Here is a 26,584-nt window from a genome sequence, read left to right on the forward strand (position 1 = left end):
TACTGGCTTTGTATTTATAGCACTACATATATATATATATATATATATATATATATATATATATATATATATATATATATATATATATATATGTACCTATCTGAGGATTAGGGGGAATATACATGCGGAAAAAATCTACCATAGGGGGAAATCATCTTTAGGGAGAAAATTTTGTTTCCCCTTAACGTTTTGAGATTATGATTCAATACTTTTCGATGTGCCTCTTGAAGTGTTAAAGATTGACACAACAGGGAATGATAATACAATCTCATATATCAGGTTTCAACCACAGGAACTGATTTAAATTGGTGATATCAGGGACTCCAAAATCGACAGTTTATATGTTCGATGCATAAAAAGTCAACCATGGGGGGAAGTGAGGTTTTTTAAAATTTAAATCTTAATTTTCATATAATATCTGTATTATCTCTCCACATACATGTTACCGAGACTCAAACGGACATATTCGCCAAGTCTCGAGGATTATTGTTAATTTTTACGCCCAAAAACCAAAATATATAGTGATTGGGCCCTTCTAAAATTGCTCCTCGGAAGTTATATATTTGACAATGCGCTGAAAACTTCTGTTTGCTACATCGAACGTAAATTGTCACGTGACTTACAGTTGTCGCGTCAGATTCAGTCCGTGGTGGAGTGCAGAGCTCGGCTGACCACAGTGATTGAGTGAAGAACTTTTTCAGTAAGTATCATTCCAAAATTGTAAGTATAATTCCCCTTTTTTGGAGAAATTTGATAGTTTATTATGATAGTTCTAAGCTAAAAAGATTATTCAGTCAGAAGTCAAATCATGTTTGCAGTCGGTCGGACATTGTTGAACACCACTGCCTCATTCTTCGTAATGTAGTATTTTACTGTTTCAAAGCCAATATTTCGTAACCTCTTTTTGAAATACAAACCCCAATACTATCAAAACAAAAGTATATGGTTTGGCTGTGTGACGAAAATATTCTGGCAGAAATGAAGTTATTTAATTCTAGATCGATTGAGAAAATGTCCGTCGCTTCAAAATGAAACTTGTAAACTGGATGCCCCCTTGTACTAGTAGTTGTACAGTATAAAGCATATCTTTGTTTTGAAGCCTTGCATCTTGGACATTTTTTCCTTCAAAGCCCAATGAATATAATTTAATCTTGATTAAAACAATTTATCTTTTATTTCGGTCACATATATTTATGATGCGTCTAAAACCTGAGTTTCGTATCGTATCCAACATGGCGGGCACAGTGCAAGGGGCAGGTGGGCCGGGTGTCCGAAGTTTTAAAATTAAGTTGCGCGGTATACTTACAAAATTGTTGAAAGTATAAAGTTTTTTACATTTTTTCACTGGATTTGTTTATGAGCTGTAAGTCGAAAATACTTTTCACTCAGAAATAAAGTCTTGTTCGATTTGAGAACGATTGAAAAAAGAAATCCCGATCGTCTGGACCCCGGGGCCTGAACAACATTATAATATGTTGTACATTGGCCGCCATCGTATCGTCCGTAAATAAATTTTGGTGTTGAATTTTGCATTTGTTCGAAAATCAATAGCATTCCCTCAAAATTCTAGTTTAATTTTTGAATCAAATGATGTTTATAGCTATTTCGGTTGAATACTAGGTATGATCAATGTCAGCGCAATAGGTAATCGTCAAATTGTTATCAGCTGTTATCGTTCAGTACAACGTCAAACTGTACGCCGGCGTACACCGTACAATTCATTGATTGAGTATCAGTTTTCTCCAAAATGTGGGGGGGGGGGGAATCTTTGTACTTTTTAAGGTCTAAAGACATCGTTAGAAGAAAGTGATACGGTAATATCGAAATCGTTAAATATGGTAATCGGTAGTTGTCCCGTTTCTAGACGGTTTCGTACTACTACTGCTAGTACTGTACTTACGATATGCGTAAGTTCGTTCACCGCCCCCCCCCCCCCCCATTTTAGTATTCAGAATGGTTCGATGCCAGATTCTAACGCCGGTCTCTGACACGTGTCATCCGCTATAAACGGGTGACAAGCGAGATAGTTTGAGAAATGTCTATCTGTAAAATAACATGGATTGTATACAATCCGTGTTATTTTAGTTATTTTACAGATAGACATTTCTCAAACTCCACTCGCCTCAACCCTGAATTATTTAATTTGTAGCCAATACAATAGTAAAACTGATACACAAGTACAAGCGCGCCCCTTTTCTGTCGAAAACAATATACAATATACAGTACCCTAAAACCACAGTCGCTTGTAAACTGTTATTCCTTTCCTAAATGGTTTTATTCTTGTCTATGACGGTCCTAATACAGAACAATGACGTTATTATAGGGATTGGCGATATTCTTATAAAATCGGTAGCGATGTCATTTCCACAGTCACACACACAACACAGTGTGTGACTGTGGAAATGACATCGCTACCGATTTTATAAGAATATCGCTCGTAGAGTGACCTTTGTTGTTGACTCTGTTAGTTTGTTGGTGATTTGTTTGTGCCATACTGGAGTTCAGAGTCGAGTGACGCTTGAACTTTTGAAGCTTTTCGTCCCTCCTGCTATCAGACATGGTGTCGCGACATGTCGAACGTCGAATGCACAATTTAGATAAAGTTATGGATGTCCCGATATATCTTGGTTATGACAAAGTTGATAGTATCTGTGAGACAATAGACTCGAAGGAAGAGTTGGACAGAATTCTTCGTGAACAGCACAAGTTTGCCAGGTCACAGGGCTCGCCATCAGAAGAACACGTGTTAATATTAAATAACAACAACAACAAAGGTATAACTGGATTGCCAACTCCATGGAGGTAAAAGGAATAGTATGCACAGAGCGTTAAGCCAATATTAACAAGGTACCTCCATGCCAACTCCAACACAAACATCAACTTCTAATGAGTGCCAGCAAAAGAAGTATTGAGACGTACCATATACTGATGTAGATGCTGATGATGGTGGTGGTGGTGGTGGTGGTGGTGGTGATTTAGTTTTGAATGTAATAGAGAACACGGACAGTGAGACTTGTACTGACTTAATTAAGTAGTACCAGTGAGTCAGATGAGTGACACTGATAATGGCAATACTGAAGGTGAAGGTGATGACGATGATGATGATGATGACAATGATATCAGGAACTTTTACAAGTGACCAGATCAGGCAGAGTATGCACAACATGGAAAGCATGTTTTAGATACTAACTAGATTGTGTGTGGTTATAAGAGAAAGGTAACTAGCTAGTCTTTCACTGTTTGTCACTTTACATGTACAAATATTGCTTTCTAATACAGTCATAATCCTTTAATTTGTATGAATGAATAAATGTTTTATTCGTATAATATTAGGCCACCGGCCTTTATGTACAAAACTTTATAAACCAAAAGTTGTACAGTTGTTTACCGTCATCCAGATTTTTCAATCATTTCAGCTCTTTTCTGAAAAGCAAAGTGAACATAACATGAGAGTTGTCTAATTAAATGTTCATGTTTTGTTGATAATAGTATTAAGAACTTAAATACATTTTGTAGAGCAGGTGGGTCGAAGAAATAATCTGGAATGTACTTCCTTCGTATGTCATCATATGTAGGACAGACCAGACAAAAATGATATTCATCTTCAATTGTTCCATTTTGACAGAAAGGACACACTCGATCACTTCTAGGGGGTTTTGTTCTTTCCCATCTACAGTTTTCAATTTGTAGCTGATGAGATGACGTACGAAGGCGACAGAGTGCATAGCGGAACACTTTTTTGTCCACTACGTCTAGGTAAATCTCATATGATAGGTCAATAAAGATTTGAAATTACAATACATGTCTAGTTTAGAGGTTTCTAACATTTCACTGTGTATTAGTTGACTATTGATATCCTTGCACCTGTCCTTGAATATATTGATAAAACTATTTTCATTTCCAACACCCTGTGTCTGCCATACTTCACTAAAACCAAAACAACATAACAAGTGTTTGACGTCAAGGGCCCAACAATTTACATCATTTTCAGCCGTTCCGTACTGATACTTATAGCATAGAGACAGGATGCGGTCTGGTTTCAAATTTAACAACTTAAACCAATACTTGATTATTTTGATTTGTCTGGTAACAATTAATTGTAAACGACCGGTTTCAGGAAGGGAAGCACAGTTTGGCGTATGTCGATTTAAACCCAATATGTAACGTAGAAATTTACTATGGACACGTTCAATGTCAGTTTCTTTATGAAAACCCCAAATCTCTGCTGCATAGTTGAGTATCTGTGATATTTTTCCATCAAAAACTTTAAGCGCGGCATTGACTGGTATGTCTCCAAGTTTAGCCAGTTGGTTTTGAACAGTAAACATAGCTTTGCTGGCTTGAAGTGCAAGGGTTTTCTGAGCTAAATACCATTTGCCACTACTCGACATAATGATTCCGAGGTATTTATAAAAAGGGACAACGTCAAGTTTGTGCCCATCTAAGAACCATTTCTCAGTTTTCTTAATTATCCCACCTTGTTAAATACAATAATTTTAGTTTTGGCATGATTTACATTTAGGAGCCAACGTTTACAATACATGGACAATTTATTTAATAATCTTTGCAGCCCAACGACGGTATCACTCATTAAGACCAGATGGTCTACAAATAGTAATAGCCACAAATTTAGGCCAGCAATATAGACTCCGGCAGATTTTTCGGTTTGTAGTTCTCTTTCGATGTCATTTACAAAAAAGCAAAATAAAAGTGGGGATATAACAGACCCCTGTTTAAGCCACAATTACAATGAAAGAAGTTAGTCAAACCATGAGGTGTTCGAACACAAGCTAGAACATTGCTATACATTGACATTAAAGTACGAAAGTAATTTCCCTTCATACCAGATTTGAATAACTTATAGAAGAGTAGATAGTGTTGTACCCTATCAAAGGCTTTTTCAAAATCAACTTACGCACAAAACATTCTTCCTTTGGGTTTAGCTAAATAATCTGTAATAATAGTATTAAGAATAAATATATTATCTATTGCACTTCGCTATTTCTTAAAGGCTGATTGTAGTTCGATGATAGGACCGTTTTCATTTAACCATAAATCCTGTCTCTTATATAAAATGGAACAAAATATCTTGCCAATAACGGGAGGTAAATTTACATGTACAAATATTACTTTCTAATACAGAGTCAAAATCTTTTAATTTGTATGTATACATATAATGGGAAGATTGGTTAACCTTCAGTATATGCAATTGTCATGTTTTACAAAATAGGACAAAGAGGAGGGTTACTTTTTACAAATGGAGAATGGGGGAAGGGTCATGTTAAAATAATTTTTGGTACACAGCAAAGTATTAAGAAAACAAAAATCATGGTGTGCTGACATCAGATAGATCCAGTCAGCAGATAGTCTTGCATTTTCAGCTGGCAGGCTGCAATACTCTTTTGTGAATAATTCCTATGGTTTGTCAGAAGAATTTCTCCCTATGGTCACTTTTGCTATAAGGGGAAATATACATATATCTAGTGACAATATACACATTAAAATTTCTCCCTATGGTCACTTTCACTGTAAGGGGAAATATACATATTATACCTAGTGACAATATACATGTACACATTAAAATTTCTCCCTATGGTCACTTGTACTATAAGGAGAAATATACTCTGGAAATAACAGCGTTGAGGTTGCTTGCTTGTGGCAATGAAGAATGAGACAAGTTTCAAGCAAAGACAAACAATATAATCAGTGTCGGTAACTTTTCAAAGTATAAACACCATGGGATCCAACATCCAACGACTCTGTTTACTGATTAGGACACTGCATGTGATAATGATCAACTGGGGCAGTGTGGCTCATACCAGAGGCTCATACCATTATGAAGTATAATATTAGATACAATTTCGTAAACAACAACAACAACAACAACTTCATCTTATTATAATTCAAGCTACATACAACATGTTATTTGTTGATCACTGAAATCAGTATTGAAATGGTTTTATTATTGTATCTATTCATGTACTTCGAATGATTTATTTTGTTATCCAACAGGCGCACAAGTAGCACTACTTTTACAAAATGAAGTCATCCCTCGAAAAATAGTTCATGTAAATTTACGCTCAAAAGTTGGGAGAGTTGAAAAAAAATACTCGACATGTGATCGATTTATCATTATTTAAAACTCAACTGTTTGTCTGACATGTAAATAATTGACTTTGGCTTTCCCATCGACTTGCAAGGGTAGACGATGCCTCCTGTAAACATGCTATACCAAATCAAGTACTGTTGTCTTCGCTTGGTACATGTAATTCTGACATCTTTGCTATGATCATACATCCTCTGATTAGCAAGAAGATGACTTCAATTCTGGTCGAAACATTGTGTGACTGTACAAACGTGTGTGGTCAATCTGATTAAAATCCGATGTGGTGAAAGCGGCTAGATGTCCTTATTTACCTCTATTCATCGTGTTGTGACGTTTGTTTTGTTCAATCACTGCGAACAAAACAAAGTCACAACACGATGAATAGAGGTAAATAAGGACATCTAGCCACTTTCACCACATCGGATTTTAATCAGATTGGTCTTTACCTAAATTGTCCTTGCTTGAAGCTCACTTCATGCAAGCAACCGCAACTCTCTACATTCCATAGTTGTACATATACCTAGTGAAAATATATACATATGAATTTCCCCCATGGTCACATTTCCTGACTTGAGTTTGTGCTCATTGATTGCCAAAAATGGATAAAATGTTAGCCTGCTAAAGGAAAAAGAAAGGAAAGATGAAAGAAGTTTCTATAATGCTGCATCAACTAGTAACCACTATAAATTCTAACACAATTTATCTCTGCTACATTAACACAATAAACATATTTATCTTTATTGGTAATACTGCATTCACAAACACCATCTTTTGGGAGGCTACATGGAAAAAAATACAGCTTTCAAAAAAGGTATATAGAAAATTAAAGAAACTGATTTTCTTTACATAATACTTCATTAAATTACCTCTGAAACCTCAGGGAAAATACCCCTGGAGCTTCTACTGACATCCTCTCAGGTCGATACTGAAGAGAAGGGGGCACTCCCTCTCTTGCTATCAAAGATGTCTTATTTTTGTAGTCTTTCTTGTGTTTTGTTGTGGTGGATTGGAGATGGTGGTTATTGAACAAATATGGGACATTGCAAATGTTTGGAAATGTAGCTTATTAAGAGTATATGTGTAATGAATAAAAAAAATGCGTAGTCTGATTGCTTTCAATTTGATGCATATGATAATGTATGTCCTGTCATGTTGTAATCAACGTATAAACTTAGAAATGTCACATTTTTGTTGCCATTGTTGTGTCTGGAAAAATACTGCATCATGCCAAACACGGGTACATAGTGGATGACACATTATTGATTACAGTACAGTTACCATATCACGCTCCCACGTCAAAAAAAAACGCACTGTAAGACATGTTTATCCATAGTTCTCTTCATCATGAATGAATATATCATGCTATATTAACGTAGTGACGTTGCACCACCTCATTAACATGACAGGTCAACCTGATTCCGCGGTATTTTTCAACTATGAGGGTATTGTTTCGGAAACGTGATCGTAAACGTATTTTAGATCGATGTTGTTGCACATTAGTGATCAGGTTGGTCCAGTGATATGCAAGTGTGGCATGGGTGGTTATGTTTTGGTTACATTTGGTGTTTTGGCAATACTTTTGGATCGATGAAAATCGGATGTCACCGTTTTGGTAATGGCTTGGCCAAGCTTGGTTTCCCAACTTGTGTTGTATTTATGACATCGCTACCAATTTTATAAGAATATTGCCAATCCCTATAATAATGTCATTGTTCTGTATTAGGACCGTCATAGACAAGAATAACACCATTTAGGAAAGGAATAACAGTTTACAAGCGACTGTGCTTCTGACAAGTTCATAGTGATGAGTAGGGAACATTTTAGATTAACTAATAACTTCTTTTATAAACTATCTATGAAGATTATCGGTCATTACGAAACCTTCAAGTTCAATTTGACATGTTCTGTAACTAGTGTGGTAGCTAGGTAATACATGTATATGTATATTTATAGTTATGCTTGAACTAATAATTAATATTAAAGAATTTATGTAAGAAACAGGGAGAAGAACAAATATTTACATGTACCACATTTCAGACAAAGCTATACATGGTACGCCATTGTATAAAAAGTCAAAAACAGGGTGACCGACCCCCCTCCCAATCCACCCCCTCCCCCCCCCCAGGCTGAAGAAACTGACCAGTCCCTTATGACTGCTTTCCATGCTGATGAAGTTCCATTTATGACAACTCGCTGACGATCAGTTAGCCATGCCTTGACCCACTGAAGGACAGGACCAGTTATACCATGGTTTTCCATTTTGTTAATTAATCTGACATGGGATACTTTGTTGAAAGCCTTTGCAAAGTCTAAGTATATAACATCTACATATTGTGTCGTTTCATCCAGAAATTTGAGTAAGTTAGTAAGACATGACTTCCCTTGACAAAAACCATGTTGCAAGATGAGAATCTGATATATGTGTTCTTTTTTACAGTATCGATGCTACAGCTAGAAGAACCAAACTCGTGGGCGTTTGGTAAATCATGGGGTACCAAATTCCAAAATGAAATTACTTAAATTGGATGGATCACCAGTGCTTTGCCTCTTCACAATTAAAGATATTGAAGAAGGAGAAGAAATTCTCTGTGATTATGGTGTGAAGAATTTGCCATGGGAGCAAAAACAGGTTGGTGCAATCTCCTGTATCCTAAATAGCAAAATTAATGGTAGCCGAAAATATCTCACTATCGAGTAATATACTACCTCTGATAGCAGAAAAAGGTTTAAGTTGCCATAAACATATAATTTCTATTCCCAATATAGTGATGAGTGAAAACTTTTGGCAATCAATGAGCACAAACTCAAGTCAGGAAATGTGACCATAGGAGGAAATTTATATGTATATGTTGTCGCTAGGTATATGTATATTTCTCCTTATAGTAAAAGTGACCTTAGGGAGAAATTTTAATGTGTATATTGTCACTAGGTATACATGTATGTATCATTTCCCCTTATGGTGAAAGTGACCATAGAGGGAAATATTAATGTGGATATTGTCACTAGGTATATGTATATTGAACACATATTGCCTGGCCATGAGGGCTATAGCACCTGTTTATTACACCCGGGGGACTGTGAGTTACCAGAATCACATGCTATTTCCCTCGGCCTTCGGCCTCAGGAAATAGCATGTAATTCTGGTAACTCACAGTCACGAGGGGGTAATAAACGGGTGCTATAGGCCAAATATAGGCCAGGCAATATGTGTTTTATAATATACCTCATGAAAATCTTGCTCTCTTCTCTTGAGGTTGGCAGACGACATCGTTCGAAGCTGCCATTTTGACCTTGCTGTGAACTTTTAATGTGTATATTTTCACTAGGTACATGTATATGTATATTTCCCCTTATAGTGAAAGTGACCATAGGGAGAAATATTAATGTGTATATTTTCACTAGGTACATGTATATGTATATTTCCCCTTATGGTTTAAATGACCATAGGGAGAAATATTAATGTGTATATTTTCACTAGGTACATGTATATGTATATTTCCCCTTATGGTTTAAATGACCATAGGGAGAAATTTTAATGTGTATATTGTCACTAGGTACATGTATATGTATATTTCCCCTTATGGTTTAAATGACCATAGGGAGAAATATTAATGTGTATATTTTCACTAGGTACATGTGTATGTATATTTCCCCTTATGGTTTAAATGACCATAGGGAGAAATATTAATGTGTATATTTTCACTAGGTACATGTATATGTATATTTCCCCTTATGGTTTAAATGACCATAGGGAGAAATATTAATGTGTATATTTTCACTAGGTACATGTATATGTAATGTATATTTCCCCTTTTGGTTAAAATGACCATAGGGAGAAATATTAATGTGTATATTTTCACTAGGTACATGTATATTTCCCCTTATAGTACAAGTGACCATAGGGAGAAATTTTAATGTGTATATTTTCACTTGGTACATGTATATGTATATTTCCCCTTTTGGTTAAAATGACCATAGGGAGAAATATTAAAATGTGTATATTGTCACTAGGTACATGTATATTTCCCCTTATAGTACAAGTGACCATAGGGAGAAATTTTAATGTGTATATTGTCACTAGGTACATGTATATGTATATTTCCCCTTATAGTGAAAGTGACCATAGGGAGAAATTTTAATGTGTATATTGTCACTAGGTACATGTATATGTATATTTCCCCTTATGGTTTAAATGACCATAGGGAGAAATATTAATGTGTATATTGTCACTAGGTACATGTACATGTATATTTCCCCTTATAGTACATGTGCCCATAGGGAGAAATATTAATGTGTATATTTTCACTAGGTATATGTATATTTCCCCTTATAGTGAAAGTGACCATAGGGAGAAATTTTAATGTGTATATTGTCGCTAGGTACATGTATATGTATATTTCCCCTTATGGTTTAAATGACCATAGGGAGAAATATTAATGTGTATATTTTCACTAGGTACATGTATATGTATATTTCCCCTTATGGTTTAAATGACCATAGGGAGAAATATTAATGTGTATATTTTCACTAGGTACATGTGTATGTATATTTCCCCTTATGGTGAAAGTGACCATAGGGAGAAATATTAATGTGTATATTTTCACTAGGTACATGTGTATGTATATTTCCCCTTATGGTGAAAGTGACCATAGGGAGAAATTTTAATGTGTATATTGTCACTAGGTACACAAGGGAAGGATATTTTACCTCTTTTGATTGTGCCATGTGTGTAACCTGTTGATCTGTGCCATGAGTATAACATTTCATTACATTCTGAATAAATATGATGAACTTCAGTTCAGTGTTATACCGGTATGTATCATAGAAACATCTGTGTGTGTGTGTGTGTGTGTGTGTGTGTGTGTGTGTGTGTGTGTGTGTGTGTGTGTGTGTGTGTGTGTGTGAACAATTTCAATTGAGAAATGCCAATGATATTGGGTGAGGACAATTTTCCTTTTTTTGACAGGTTCAATGTGTTTTACAGTATCATGGAAACATGTGTGTGTGTGTGTGTGTGTGTGTGTGTGTGTGTGTGTGTGTGTGTGTGTGTGTGTGTGTGTGAACAACTTACACAGATTGCTTTAATATTTGGTAGAGATGTTACTTATGATGTCTCGTGAGAATGTTGCTCAAATAAACATTACACCACAGGTTTGAAATTTGGGTCATAAAATGTGAAAAGTGCACACTTTATGAATAAACAACCATGAATGACATCTCAAAACATTCTAAACCAAACCTTTTCTATGTATCATTTCATTTCAGGAGGGAGCTCCTTCCAAAGTGATCCAGACCACAATTCCTCAGCAGTACCAGGTAGGAACATACATGACTCTGGATTTCTGTTATTTTACTTTGCATATATAATCATCACATATCTTACTGTATGTAAGATTTGACCGTTATTCTTGTATATACAAGACTAATATATTCTTGATTCATGGAATCACACAATAACACAGATGTGAACACTAAGGAATAACTTACCTGTAACTTAGTTTAACTTGATCATGAAAGCCAGGCTCTATACTATCCATATTGATGCATTGCTTGGTTGTAACAATTCTGTTGTTTGTATATATATGTTGAATGTTGCACATATGTACTGGAGTGTATGTATATGATGTACATTTGTTTGTGTTATTATTACCAATAGAATAATTTACATTGAATTTCGTTTCAGCCACCAGAGTCTCAGCTCAAACTCTTTGTGATTCAATAGGCAAAGTTGATGGTAAGTACAGGTACTTCAGCTTTGATAACATCACCACTACATACTTAAGTCCAGTTTACCTGCATCCTTCTCACAAACAGATGACACTTATTGTCTACATAGATTTATCAATAACCGCCTATCTTATTTTACCAAATGACTTCAGCATGTGAAATCTAGTGCTAACCACCATCTTATCCATTGTATAACTCCATATATTTGTATTGCATACTCAGTGTTTGGGTTATAGTTTATACACAATATGACAAATTACCTCAATGCACAATTGAATTTACTGATATGTTGCAATATTTCTGAAAATTTAAAGCTTATCCTTAAATTCACAATTTTACAATAATTTCCACATTTAAGGGAACATGGAAAAATTCTGCTCATACATGTCTGTATTATCCATTCTATACTACTACAGCAGTTCTGGAACATATCTTATTTTTTGCAATAATTTATAGTGACATCAATTGTGCACATTGATCCCCATTTTGTTTCTTTACATTTGGTAGCGCCATATCTTATTCACTAAGGAGACACTTCCCGGTGACATATAATGTGAATGTAATGACTTTTAATTTCCCATATCATGTAATGGGGAGATATTGACATAGACATATGATAAGTCTTCATATCCACACCCAAGAGAACAAACCCACCACAGTTTACATTTCAGACTTTAGACAGAAATGCAAATTTTAGACAGAATGTGAATATCACTCATCACAACGTTCACATTCCTAAAACATACCCTCACTGAATTTTAGTTTAATCGGTCTAGTAGTTTTTGAGTTTTGATTTTTAGAAAAATGTATTATGCTAATTTTTATACCAGATAGGCCAGTGTATCACCATTTTTCTTCATATCCAAACCACATGAACATACCTTCAAAATATTTCAGCTTAATATGCCCAGGTAATTTTTATTTGAGACTTCTAACCCCAAAAGCATATTTCAAGACCTAATATATTTTGGTTTTTCACATTCACTAGAAATATCAACAGCAAGTGTAAGCAAGATCAGTTGATCTTTTTGTAACAAAAATCTTATTTTTTAACCCATATCCCATACATGTAATGTGATCAACTAGAAACCATAAGTGATGTCCTCACCAACTATCAAAACAATTGGCCCAATGACTTCTTGACTTAAGTGGTAGTAGAAATATGTACCTTAGCTATAATACTTTGGGGAAGTTTTGAAATTACCACCTGCAGAATACATGTGAAATTCTAGTCAATAATGCAATTATAATTACTTTACCTTTATTGCAGTTGGGGATCTTGGTGCTTCTAATAAAACCAATAATGAACAGCCCAAATATCATACTTTCAAGACAAATGCTGGTAAGGACAATTTTTTTTTTTTCTTTTTGTGTTTACCGGTAATGAGTAATGCATTGCTGCTGACATTAATCGAAACTACTCAGATTTTAACATTTAATTTAGTATGTATTTGAGTACTAAGTAAATATGGGTTCATAACATTAGCAAGTTAACTAGGTATTTGATAAGCAAATATATTCCTTTATGGCAAAAACAAAAATGCTCAACGGGCAACTAAACCCAACATATTGGGCAGGTAGGTCAATTTAAAAAAAAAATAGTAATCATGATATAGGAAAAAAATCCAAGTTGATTTTATTCACTCATTTTAATTTTATCACTTGAAATATCAATAAATTTCCAGTTGTACAGTTTGGAAATGAACGCAAATTTACTGTTAAACTAATTGTGTAGCTCCTCTTGAAATGTTAAGACCCACCAAATGAAACCCTAGAATTATTTTAGCCACCCCTTCTATTACCTACACTACAGTGGATATGTGCAATTAAGATGTGGTATGCATTAAAAACCGTGATAACCAACTACATTACCAGTCAGAACAAGATTACTTTTCATATGCAAAGGAGATGTTTGTTGAACCGCAGGGAGCCCATGAACCATGTTAGAAACAAACAGCAAATAAACAAGAAAACAGGAAAAATAACATAAATAAACAAAACAAAAACAAAAAAACCTGCTGTCATGCAGTAAACTAAGTTAGAGCCCAGTGTTCTTTCTCTGCAAATTTATAACTCTAATCTTTTGCAAATCATTTTTTTTAGTCAGCATTTGCTTAGTTTTCTCAGGAAAGTTACAATTTTTTTCAAACTATATATAGAAAGACAAGGACAGTTTTAACACAAAAAGAATTTTTTTTTTTGCATCAGAGATCACTACAAAAATCAATCATCAGATCTATAGTAGAGCTCTAAATTTGTTACCTGATTAGTTGAAGTAAGTCCAATAGTGTGTCCTGTCAGTGTTGAAAGATATGTGCGTTGAATGAAGATTTGAATCTACTGCCATTATGTATATGCCAGTATGTTTACAATGGTTTGTTTTGGTACATACCATCAACACAAAATAATACCAAACTGGGGACATTATTTTTTTAATGTGCCACACAGTGTCACTGTTCAATTCATAACTTTGTAGCCAAATTGGGCTACCATTTGCATTATTTAGTGGTTCAAAGTCAAACATTGGTAGTTTTTAGATGTGGGACTACCTAAAGATGCCATAGACATTCCATGCAAATGACCCCCCTAGGACTTTTTAGGTTGCACACAATTGTACACAATGTTTTGATAGTGATCATTTTACACCAAAACAGGTGGGATATGGTCTCATCTACAAGTATATAATTTTGAAATATTGAATTTTAACTTACATGAATGTATGATCAGTAACTTTACCAAGAAATTGGGGAAAATTGGTATGAAACACATTTTTGGTCAAAAAAGCATGTGAAATTTATTTTTTTGATAAATACAAGGATTACATTTACAATTGGAAATTAGCTGTAAAAATTAATAGACAGATAGTATGGGTGTTGGGTAAAATATTTATCATCTTTACAGTAAATACAAACAAATTTGCATACACAAATACTGCATACATGTGAGTCTGGCAGCATAATGATACGTCTCACAGACGACTATATCAAATACTTCGTTTGTTTAAAGAAATCTGACGATGTAGATCCTGCCAAATTATCCTGCCATAACGTCTTTATCAGTTCATGTAAACCAACACGTAGGAGTGATGGATCATACAGCATTGGCATCTGTGGTTTGTCATCGGCAGGATCGCGCGACCTGCCATTGACGACCTCACGGTGTCACAAGGTTTAATTAATAATGGAATATCCCCAATCAATTTCTTATTCGCACTGGGTTAAAAAGTACATAGCCACCATTTGCAATAACTCTTTTTTTGTTTAGTTTTTCTGTTAAGAGTAGAAGTCCATATATATATATATCTATATATATATAACACTTAAACAGGATATTGTTTCTTCTCATTATTATTTACAGGAAGAGGACAAGTTCGTGAATGTTTGAATGCGAACACAGACTTTGGGCATGATTTACCAACAACCTCTACCAAGCTGATGAATGAGATAAGAAAAGGAAAAAAATGATGAAAAAAGACTGAAACAAAAAGCAGTGGGACTAACATTGTCTGACCATGGACATAAGTAGACTGAATTCTCTCAAATTTGGATCAAGGAAAATAGCGCCAATGGTGTTGAAGCACAACTGTATTGTTTTTTAAAACATCTATTCATACATGAGCCATGTTAGGTTATATGTTTTCATTTCCTGAATGACTATCGAGTTGCCTATCCAACATAGTTGTAATCTATGCAATTCATTTGACTTTTATTATTGATGTGGTCTTGTATTATGGGTGTGGTCTTGTTGCTTGGCATATATTTTCATCAATGTTTCGAATGTTTATTCATTAGTGTAACAATTTGCGACGTTATCTTTATGAAATATGCTATCATTTCAGAGCTCAAAATTCGTGTTTTTAGTCCCTGCTGGACGCAGTCCGGGACGGGAACTTATGGATTGGGGTCCATCCATCCGTCCAGAGCTGTTTCTTCGAGATGCCTGGACTGTTGTTTTTTTCAAACTTGGTACAGGGGCAACATACAATGGCATACATATGCATGTTAATTTGTTTCATGCTACAATCCAATATGGCTGCCTAACAGCTATTTTGTTTGCAAATTTTCCATGTCCAAAGCCATAACTCAGACATGCTTGAATAGATCTCATTCAATATTGGTATTAGGACAGTGTTCTATGACATACATGTGCATAATTATTTTCATCATGATACTATCCAATATGGCTGCCTGGCAGCCATATTGTTTGTGATTTTTCCATGTCCAAATCCATAACTCAAGACGTGCTTGCACAGATCTTATTCTAAGTTTGTATTAGGACAGTGTTCTATGACATACATGTGCTTATTCATTGTTGTCATGATACTGCTACTACTGCCACCGAACGAAAAAAAACCTAGTAATATAGTAGTATTACAGATGTACGGGTTTGTCAATCATTAAAAAGTCACCGTCTGCAACTTACCGCCGCAATTTGTGTACATTATACTCACTACATTCACATGTTTTACTCTATTGTTATCTGTGATAATTGTTACGTCATTCATAAATGTCGGCGTGATGATTTAACTTACGGCCGTAATTCACATAATTTTCTGGAACATTCTTCTCCTCTTTTCAACCAGTTAACAATTCTCGACATGTTTAAGTTACACAAGTATTTAGTAGGTGTTTTTGTTTACGATTTAATACACAATAATTTACCACACTCTATAACCGATTATTGCTCGCTGTTTAATTATGAATACAATACACGACAGAAGGCTCAGGGCAATTTGTGTATTCCGCCAGTGAAGACATCAGTTGGACAACAATCAATATCATATACAGGTATTGTGAGTCGTAGAGTTGAACAGTATAAGTATGGATAGTTCTAACGTTGCACTCTAGCACTTACACTCTCATACTCTCGTACGGGATCGTTCAAGTCCAAGTCGGGAATTAGTCACGACTGAGAAGAGATTACCTGTATATTTTGTATTAAACTGATAATAAATAAATCTTTTCCAGTAAAAAAATGACTTCGTGTTTGTGTTTAGTGAGTATAATGTATGCAAATTGCGGCGGTAAGTTGTCGACGGTGACTTTTTAATGAATGACAAACCCGTACATCTGTAATACTAGTTTTTTTTTCGTTCGGGGGCAGTAGTCTGGGGGGCAGTTGTTCTTCAGGGGCAGTTGTCCGGGGGGCAATTGTCCTTCGGGGGCAGTTGTCCGGGGGGGCAGTTGTCCGGGGGACAATTGTCCTGTTACCTATTAGCACAGTGTTCTATGACATACATGTGCATGTTCATTGTTATTGTGATACGATCCAATATGGCTGCCTGGCAGCCATTTTGTTGGGCAAATTTTCCATGTCCAAAGCCATAACTCACACATGCTTTAACAGATCTCATTCAAAGTTGGTATTAGGACAGTGTTCTATGACATACATGTGCATATCCATTTTCGTCGTGATACAATCCAATATTATTGATGTGGTCTTGTATTATGGGTGTAGTCTTGTTGCTTGGCATATTTTCATCAATGTTTCAAATGTTTGTTCATTGGTGTAAGAATTTGCGCCATTATCTTTATGAAATATGCTACTATTTCAGAGCTCGAAATTCGTGTTTTTAGTTCCTTCTGGATGAATTTTGGGATGGGGAATTATGGATTGGGGTTCGTTCGTTCATCTGTTCGTCTATCCGTCAAGAGCCGTTTCTTGGAGATGCCTGAGCTGATTTTTTTCAAACTTGGTACAGGGGCAACATAAAATGGCATACATATGCATGTCAATTTATTTCATGATACGATTCATTATGGCCAGCTAAGAGCCATTTTGTTTGCAATTTTTTACTGTCGAAAGCCATAACTCAGATATGCTTGAATAGATCTCATTCAAAGTTGGTATGAGCACAGTGTTCTATGACATATATGTGCATATCTAATTCCATCCTGATACTACCCAATATGGCTGCCTGACAGCCATTTTGTTTGTGAATTTTCCATGTCCAAAGCTATAACTCAGACATGCTTTAACAGATCTCATTCAAAGTTGGTACTAGGACAGTGTTCTATGACATATGTGCATATCCATTTTCGTCGTGATACGATCCGATATGGCTTCCTGGCAGCAATTTTGTTGGCACAGTTTTCATGTCCAAAGCCATAACTTAGACATGCTTTAACAGATCTCATTCAAAGTTAGTATCAGGACAGTGTTCTATGACATATGTGCATCTCCATTTTCGTCGTGATATGATCCAATATGGCTGTCTGGCAGCCATTTTGTTTGTGAATTTTCCATGTCCAAAGCCATAACTCAGAAATTCTTTAACCGATCTCATTCAAAGTTGGTATTAGGACAGTGTTCTAGGACATATATGTGCATATCCATTTTCGTCGTGATACGATCTGATATGGCTTCCTGGCAGCAATTTTGTTGGCACAGTTTTCATGTCCAAAGCCATAACTCAGCCATGCTTGACCAGGTCCCCACCCCCCCCCCCCCCCCCACCCCCGTAGTTGACCTATCCTTTATTGTTGAATGGTTTATTCCATCATGTCATCTTGAAGAGTAGGCATGTTCGATGTCCAACGAGCAGAACCAACATATCTAAGTCTGTTTGATTTAGGTTCACAAGTGTTGATGCTTGATCAGAGTAGTGATATCAAGAAAATGACAACATAAACTGCCTGTTCATTAAATCCAATCAGAGCTGGGACTATGTCATTGTCAATGATTTGTTTCTTGGTAGCCCAGGTGGGCTACCATCATCTGAGATTGGTAGCCCAAGAGCAATGGTTGGTAGCCCATATGCATGTGTCCCTATAGTGACCCATACATCCAAAAATGTTCATCTCGGTTCCCTTCGTCAAGTATGGCATCAAATAAGATGTTAAATGTGACCTCTCACAGGTCCTATAGTCAAGTTGTCATAGTTTCATTAAAAACTTTGTTGCCCAATTTGGCTACCACCATAATTTGGTAGCCCAGAGATGCACATTGGTAGTCTGTGGATGTGAGACTACCCGAGTTTTAAACCCTGCATTTAGCTATTGCTATGGGTGGGGTCATATTTGCATTTATTTTTGAATGTTTACTCAATTACTTACAAGATGATATCATTATTTGACCAAATGTACTCCCATTTTATTGTTTCTAAGGGCGTGGTCATGGTTGCTAGGCATACTTGCATACACTATTTGAACGTTTGTTAACTTGTCTATTTTCATTAATATTTCAAATGTTTGTTCATTGGTGTAAGAATTTGCGATGTTATCTTTATGAAATATGCTACCATTTAGCTGTTGTTATTAATAATAATAATAATCTTTATTCCCAGAAATATATAACAATTCTACAATATATGAAGTATTCAACTTGGGAAAGGGAGACGAAAAATAGTTGTCTTTGCAACTAGTCGAGTCCTTCCCCTTTTACAATCTTAGGGATTAGGAATTACTAATTACTGGGGCTGCTGGTCAAATTGAGTATATTGCAATATTGACAGAATAGAAAACAATCATACATTGTATAAATATAGGTGGACAAAAAAACAACAACAACCAAACAAACAAATATAAAGAAACAACAAATGACCTACTTAAATATACAGACAAACGGTAATCATTCTCTATGAATATGAAGTATAACTAGTTTACAATGATTGGAGATAGTTTTGGAACTCTGTTTGAAAATTACTTCTGCTATTTATGTTGCGAATGTTGTAAGGGACACTATTCCATAGTTTAGCACCTGAATACTTGACAGTGAACTGACCAGTCCTATGGTTTGCTTTTGGGATGGTAAGGTCGTTTCTGGCGCTCTGTTGTGTTGTGAAGGAGTGTTTAATGGGAGTGAAAAAATCCTGAAAGGTATCCGGTAATCTGAGTTGCAAAACGTCATGAATGATAACGACAAGCTGTATTTTGTGCTGTTTGAAAATGTCAAGAATATTCAACCTTTTAAATAATGGCCCCGAGTGAGCACATCAATGACTATCTGTTATGGTGCGCACTATTCTTTTTTGAATTAAAAATATTTCATTCAGGTATGTCGGACACGTGTTACCCCACACTTCGAGACCGTAGGTGATATGGGGCAGAACAAAAGCATTATACAATAGTACAAGTACATATTCTGGAACCGTGTGACGTAACTTATAAAACACACATTCATTCTACATGTCATTCTACTAATTTTCTTTTTCACCTCAGCTATATGCTGCTTCCAAGACAGCGTATTGTCAATGTTGACCCCAACAAAAGGTGAACTTTTAACTTCATCTAGTGAGACCCCCTTAAATTCAAGGGAACCAATCAATACTTAAGATTGTATATTTTGTCTTATTTGAATTGATCGTCAATTTATTGGCATCACATCATTTTCTATTGGTGGGTCAAGGTCGATAGGGATATTTGCATGAATTTTTTTATGTTTACTGAATAGCCTACAAGATGATATTGTTATTTGACCAAAATGTACTCCAATGTTTTTGCTATGGGTGTGGTCATTGTTGCTAGGTATATTTGCAAACACATTTTTAATCTTAGTTCACTTGTCTATTTTTATCAATGTTTGAAATGTGTATTCATTGGTGTAAGAATTTGCAATGTTATCTTTATGAGATATGGTACCATTTAGCTGTTGCTATTGGCCAAAATGTACTCCCATTTTGTTGTTGCTAAGGCATATTTGCATACACTTTTTGAATGTTTGTTCACTTGTCTATCTTTGTGAAATACAGCTCTGTTTGGATGTTGCTGTGGACGTGGTCATGGTTGCCATGGTATTTGAATATTTTTAATGAATTTGTATTCAATTGCCCACAGAATATCATTATTTGACCAAAGTGTACTCCCATTTAGAAGTTGCCATTGGCATGGTCATGGTTGCCAGTGCCAATTATAAAAAATTTGAACAACATCTGCAAAATAACACTTCTAGAAACATCTCACCAAGTTCCAGTGTCACTACCCAAGCCCTCATTTGCATATCACTGATAGTAAGAGATGTTGACATGTGATATACATTTAAAAATTGCCAATAACAATATCAGAGAGTTAATACATCACCTAGCCCATCGGGCTTATTAGTCACTATAAAATTGAATACCTAGTAGAATCAACAGTGAAATAAAAAGTGGGATTCGTCCTCAATTTTAATCTGTATTACAAAACACACAGCGGCGAGCTTGAAACACCTCACCTCTAAAACGACCTGTTTCGATCCTGAGTGGAGGAATTTGAGTGGATAACTGATAGTTATAGTACACATCAGAGAACATTTACTGTTTTTATTTGGACAGTTTTGGTTAACCTGTCTGTTATTTTGTCCGAGGCACAGCTGAGGACTAAATAACTGATGGGTTAACCAAAACTGTTTGAATAAAAACTGTTAATGTCCGAGGACGTGTACTATAACGACTTATACTTAGAGTTTGACGAGTTTTTAGGTTTTTCACCAGAAAGTCAACCTAGGTATCTGAGCTCTGTTATGTAACCTCTCACCATTGTTATGTTAATTACAAAATTCGCTATAGAAATCCCATCCAGCATTTCTCGGCTAAATAATCTGAATTTTCCCCAAACGTTTAGCGTGAAATCCATGAACCCAGAAGGATTCGTTCTGTATCAAAACGACAGTCCCAAATCAAGCAGTATTTCCATTTTCATCATCCACAGTTCTTATTAACCCTGTAAACATACGCATTGTCAAGTCAATGAACAAATGATATCTGGAGATGATATCTATCTCACTTTGTAGTGAAGTAGTTAGAGAACGTACCTTTGGATAGATGAATAGGTACATAACTAGAGGTACTGTGTTTGAGACCCATTTAGGTAAAGTCGATTTTTTACAAACACTTTACTGAGAGACAGGTGCAAAATTAGGTGCGGTAGCACATGTTGATTGCATTTGAACAGTGACAAGGTAGGGAGTGGGCCATAGACAGTTCCATTCATGGATAACGGTATGCGGATACTTCCTTTGTGTCTGATTAAATAAACATAGTGTCCGATTAACTAAAAGAAATGTATGATTAACTAAAAAAAAGTGTTCAATTAACTTAAAGTGTACGATTAACTAAAAATAGTGTACAATTAACTGAAAAAAAGTGTACAATTAACTAAAAAAAGTGTACGATTAACTAAAAAAGTGTCCGCTAAATGAAATTAGGAGCACAGTTGAAACAATGGCGATGAGTTGGAAAGGAGTACAACAATTTTAAAACAAGTTTCAAATTCAGTGAAAATAACATAATGTCTAATTTTTGTCAATTGTTTTTTTCAGGGTTGTTGGCCCAAAGCCAGGCTTTTTCTTATTGTTGTAGTTGCCTTAATAATGGACAGCAAGTTGTTAAAATAAAATGAATAATAAATGAAAAGAATTTCCCATACTGTTGTCAGAAATTTTGAAATATTGTGTTCATGTGTGCATGTCTTGTGTGTGTGCGTAGTATTTCTTAAAGACAGTACTTGTCTGTGCGTGTGTGCATGCATGCGTGTGTGTGTGTGTGTGTGTGTGTGCATGCCATAGTATTTCTTAAAGACAGTAATTATCTAACATAACCTTTCCACAAAGGATACATGTATTATGGTAACGTGTGAGAATGAACAAAATCACAACAAAACAGAGAAAATATGGGTATTACTATGTCTAGATATATTTTGCCAACAAATCAGCTCTCTAGTTATTCTAAGTGGAGGTTGCTATTATTTGTTGTTCTCATATGATTTAATATGGGGTTGCGCACACCCAGAATTTTATAAACAAAAACAATTTATGGTAAATTAAATGTGTCTGTGATCACTAAAAAGAATTATGGATATTCTCAGTAAATCTTCAAAATTTCCCCCTAAGGGCATATAAAGTCAAATATTTTCACCCATTCCTAGGGGGAAAATTGAGCACATGTAGTTCCCTTAAGGACCTTCCCCCTATTGTAGCTCCTGGGGTTAAAATACCTTAAGGGGAAATTTTTGGAGGGCTAGAAAGTATATATCTTTTGTTATTTATTTAAATATTATATAAATGTCGATATCTGTAATGACTACCTAAATGTTAGTTAACTGAACAGTAACATTATGAATTATTCTTTTCCTTATGATTTTACAAGCAAATAAATAAAATTTCCCCCTATGGTTGACTTTTTTGGCATTTCCCCCTATGGTTGAATCTAGGTATATATATATATATATATATATATATATTACGCTCTGCCACTGCGGTATAGAGCACTGTCTTAGCAGATTGATACTCACCGAGTTATATATATATATATATATATATATATATATATATACTACTAAACACTGGCTTTGTATTCATAGCACTACATACTACTACATACTGGCTTTGTATTCATATCACTACATACTACTACATACTGGCTTTGTATTCATATCACTACATACTACTGCATACTGGCTTTGTATTCATATCACTACATACTACTACATAATGGCTTTGTATTCATAGCACTACTTACTACTACATACTGGCATTGTAATCATATCACTACATACTATTACATACCGGCTTTGTATTCATAACACTACATACTACTACACACTGGCTTTGTATTCATATCACTACATACTACTGCATACTGGCTTTGTATTCATATCACTACATACTACTACATAATGGCTTTGTATTCATAACACTACTTACTACTACATACTGGCATTGTAATCATATCACTACATACTATTACATACCGGCTTTGTATTTATAGCACTACATACTACTACACACTGGCTTTGTATTTATAGCACTACATACTACTACACACTGGCTTTGTATTCATATCACTACACACTACTACACACTGACTTTGTATTCATATCACTACATACTACTACATACTGGCTTTGTATTCATATCACTACATACTACTACACACTGGCTTTGTATTCATAACACTACATACTACTACACACTGGCTTTGTATTCATAGCACTACATACTACTGCACACTGGCTTTATATTCATATCACTACATACTACTACACACTGGCTTTGTATTCATATCACTACATACTACTACATACTGGATTTGTATTCATATCACTACATACTACTACATACTGGATTTGTATTCATATCACTACTTACTACTACATACTGGCTTTGTATTCATATCACTACATACTACTGCACACTGGCTTTGTATTCATAGCACTACATACTACTTCATACTGGCTGTATATTCATAGCACTACATACTACTACATACTGGCTTTATATTCATAGCACTACACACTACTGCACACAGGCTTTGCATTCATATCACTACATACTACTGCACACTGGCTTTGTATTCATATCACTACATACTACTACACACTGGCTTTGTATTCATAGCACTACACACTACTACACACTGGCTTTGTATTCATAGCACTACACACTACTGCACACAGGCTTTGCATTCATATCACTACATACTACTACACACTGGCTTTGTATTCATATCACTACACACTACTGCACACAGGCTTTGTATTCATAACACTACACACTACTTCATACTGGCTGTATATTCTTAGCACTACACACTACTACATACTGGCTTTGTATTCATATCACTACACACTACTGCACACTGGCTTTGTATTCATAGCACTACACACTACTGCACACAGGCTTTGTATTCATAACACTACACACTACTGCACACTGGCTTTGTATTCATATCACTACATACTACTACACACTGGCTTTGTATTCATATCACTACATACTACTACACACTGGCTTTGTATTCATATCACTACACACTACTGCACACAGGCTTTGTATTCATAACACTACATACTACTACATACTGGCTTTGTATTCATAGCACTACACACTACTGCACACAGGCTTTGTATTCATAACACTACATACTACTACTATACTGGCTTTGTATTCATAGCACTACATACTACTACATACTGGCTTTGTATTCATATCACTACATACTACTACACACTGGCTTTGTATTCATAGCACTATATACTACTGCACACTGGCTTTATATTCATAGCACTACATACTACTACATACTTTGTATTCATAGCACTACATATTACTACATACTGGCTTTGTATTCATATCACTACATACTACTACATACTGGCTTTGTATTCATATCACTACACACTACTGCACACTGGCTTTGTATTCATATCACTACACACTACTGCACACTGGCTTTGTATTCATAGCACTACAGCCGAGTTTGTCATTTGAAACCTCAATAACTCTTTGTTTTTTAAAATTAAAATGGATTTATTAGGGAGAGATCAGTTTTCACGGCTAGGGGGGGGGGCACCTCATTTTGGGACTCAATGAAGGGGGTGGATCATCATTTTTACAAAGTGAATAATAAGTGGGGGGTTCACCTTATTGTCAACAACTAAATGAAATCATGAGCCATGCTGCTGTACTAAAATTTCCATACACGTGATAAAATAAATAAAATATACTAACATATAGAAGCTGTGTGTGAATTGTTTGATCAAATTTAGTGTTCGGCTATAGTTTAACTTAATAAACAACAAATTGATGTATCTTCCAAATAAGTTGTATTTTTTCACATGTATACATATATTTCCATACATGCCCATAGTACCTCTATATAGTAACCTATGACCTTGACGTTACTGACCAATGTAACTAAACATTGTACAAAAAGGTCAGAGAGGTCACACCTAATAGCTTTGGATCCCTGCCATTTATTTCATTATTTGTTTGGATTTGTTTACTTGATTTATTGTGCAGCTATAGTTTAACTTACCTAACAACATATTGATGCTATTTCCTCAAATGTTGTATTTCTTTGTATTAATAAATATATTCATATATGTACCAATGGTACCTGTATATGGTGACCTCTGACCTTTGACATCTATCTTTAAAATCTAAACAAAAAATTATATTGTAAAGTACTGAAAATAGCCGGTTTTAAACAAACAAAGGTTTGCAAAGAAATGTGAAAATGACGAAACAATTGAACTATGCTGTTAGTGGCATAAACACTAAGAGGACTGCATTTTTTACTGACCAATGCAACTGCGCCCCCAGTGGCAAGATTTACTGTAACAGTTCTTTTTGGTCGAAATTTGTCAATTCTAGGAAAATCATTCCTGTTTCGTAACTTTTGGGAGTTTTTCGACCAAATTCAATGAGTGTGTTTATGGTGTCATGTCTGATAACATATTGAGTCATTATGTTTGGAAAATGTTGCATCATTTTTTAATTGTTGATTTTTTATATACTCCTTATTAATTTTTTAGTTTTACCAATTCTCTCCCATTTTTTTCAAAGATTACATTTTTAGGAAGCCTATACCATTAGCTTTCAGCAAACATATAGTTTGTGTGTATATGATTTAGTAGTACAAGAAAACAGGCCTACAGAATGTATACAAAAAAACAACTGAAAAAGCTATGAGAACTTCACCACAGGGGGCAGTATATTTTGATAAAAAACTGGTTTTTCTCATATTCCTTGATGGAATTTCTTGATGAAATTTTCAGAATATATTATTCAATATTAAATGCATCCTGTCATACAAAAAATTTTCCAGAGCACACCTAATATTTATGATAATTAAATGTTTAAATTAACACTAACCCAATACATAGGTTATACATGTAGAAATTGATACAAATTAATTAATTGATAATTGTTTTTTTCTTCCAAGATATACACTAATCTACAAATCCTTGTATCAGAGGATAGAAAATAAGTATATGTATAACATATTATGATATAAAAGTGTTTGGACCAGTTTACATTTTTGGCAATTATGGT

The sequence above is a fragment of the Glandiceps talaboti genome, chromosome 19, assembly GCF_964340395.1.
Source record: "Glandiceps talaboti chromosome 19, keGlaTala1.1, whole genome shotgun sequence".
Taxonomy (NCBI): domain Eukaryota; kingdom Metazoa; phylum Hemichordata; class Enteropneusta; family Spengelidae; genus Glandiceps; species Glandiceps talaboti.